The following is a 2,408-nucleotide window of genomic DNA, read 5'->3' on the forward strand; positions in this document are numbered from 1 at the left end:
CATGTAGGAAGCATCTGTGAGTATAAGGAAGAGGTCCTTATACTCACAGATAAGCACACGAGAATGTTAGCACACTGGGATGTTCCTGCAAGAGAAGGAATTCATAACCTGTTATCTACCCAGAAGGGTGGGGGTGAACACGCATTCTAGGTTGGTGATTTTTGTGCGATCTGTGTGGCCAGAGGTCACTCTGGGTTCTCCCCCAGATCCTTACATAAGCTTGTCTGTCTCCATCAATCTATGGAACTCATCTCTATGGAAGATGACGCATGTACCTTGCAAAGCGGCCAGATGTAGTCACATCTGAGCTTTGCTTGTTTAGTTTACTTTGTCCCTCAAGGAGGTTTGTGGGTGTTTTTATTGTGTACATGTAATTGAGTCAATTATCATCAGAAAAGTTTTTATCCAACTGTGCTGCGCTTAAATATTCCTAAAATAAATTACTGAGGGTCAGACTCCTGAAGTTTGAACCAACACAGGTTGCTTAGTCATGTTAAACATTGAACTGCTTCCTTGCTTATCAAGGGCCATTACTCTCAGAGAGATAAAGATGCATTGTTTACATGTATGAAATTGCCAAAGAATATATAAAAGATGGTTGTGCCAAAAAAAAAGTCGAATTAAAAACCATAAAATTTCAACAATAGTCATGTGAAATGTTCCAGACAGAGAGAAAAAAAATGGTGCAAAAAAAAAAAAAAACAAAACCCTGCTAGAATTGGTGATTAAAACATACATGATGAACTTTGGGGATGAAGTTTAAATTCAGCTATGGGGAATTATGAAACAAGGGATAATGAGAGTGTGTGCTCTGCTCACCACTGTGAGTCCCTTGCTGCGCTTATGTAAAGACTGGTATGCGAATAGAATGGCTGTGTGGAGAGAGTACACGCTTAGTGAATTGAACTCCCAAGAATGCAATGGCTGAAAACAAGGAGTGATTTGCAAATCATAGTCATGTTGCCATCATGGACGCAGTAATAACCTGAGATTCCCCATAATAATAGTACTTATCACCCCACTCAAGGCAGAGAGAGACTTTCCATTTCAGATACACTTTGTAATTATTAGTTAAGCAAGGCTTCTTTCTGTGTGTACGCCTTTTTAAATGATCCGATTAAGCTTTTATCTTTCCCCCAGAGAGCTAATCAAATATGTGATAAAACCACTTAGAACCACATTATAAATTTCCTTTCTTCCTGCCTTCTCTCATGCACTCCCCCTTGGTGATAAAAAAAAAAAAAAATGTGCTCTCTGTCCAAAAACGGAACAAAATGAACAAAACACACTTTGCTAACCGGATTCTCTTTTTCATTATGATGTCTGCTCATCTCATCCACCCTGTGAATTGAGCCAGCACCTTGCATTTTGGTGGCACATGGTGACAGAGAAGCAGAGGTTGTCTTCCAGCTATAAATTAAGTCTCAGATCAACACTGTGGGTTCCTAGGACAGGGCTTGTTTTGTTAAACAGTGAAGATAAGCACCCGGTATGGTTCTCCCTCTATCAGTGGCTTGGGAACATAGAATCAAAAAATTCACATTTGAAATGTCTCAAGCTGTAGTGACTCCAGTGACCCGGCTAGTACGTGTGTCATTTTCACAAGACTTATGCTAGAAAACAGACAGTTCACTGTATCCTAAAGATGATTCTGACTCATCAGGAAGTCAAATTGGGTCTCCTGAAATGGTTGGCACCAGTTCTACCAACGTGGGCCTCCCAAATACTACAGCTATTAGGTTTTGCTCATCAATTCTCAAGTCTCTCATCCTCTACCCATTAGTTTGATGTAACTCCTTATTGCCTCAGCTGCTCTGCTGAACACATTATATTTTTGTCTTCCTAAAGTCCATCACAGAGGGCAAACCATGATCCAGAGATATTCTGAGAAGGGTTAGGGAGAAGGGCACAACTGTGTCCCACACTTAAGATCCAACTCTGTACTGTTCTCAATAGGGTCCACCACTGTACACATTCTCGGGGTCCTTCCCAACACATGGTCTCACTAATTCCTCCCCCTTACAGACTCACATCTAGGTTAGTCTGATTTGTTTGTAAAGACTTTTCCTCATCTTTTTCTAATAAATTCATCCAACTTCATTCTGTGTTCCACTAAAACACACACCTATCTCTTGAGTTGCTTGGGTTTAGCTGTATTTCTCAGACATGCTACGTCCATTCACCAACAACTCTGTGTAATCCACAAGCACTGAGGAGTGTTCTCTTTCTCCACCTCCTCACCAGCATGTGCTGTGTTTGATCTTAGACATTCTGATTGGTGTAGGGTGGAATCTCAGGGTGGTTTTGATTTGCATTTCCTAATAACTAAGAATAGTGAACATTTCTTCAAGTGCTTCTTGGCCATTTGAGATTCCTCTGCTCTGGTTAACTCTGTACCCTGATTTTTA

The sequence above is a fragment of the Mus pahari genome, chromosome 10 (genome assembly GCF_900095145.1).
Source record: "Mus pahari chromosome 10, PAHARI_EIJ_v1.1, whole genome shotgun sequence".
NCBI classification, from domain to species: domain Eukaryota; kingdom Metazoa; phylum Chordata; class Mammalia; order Rodentia; family Muridae; genus Mus; species Mus pahari.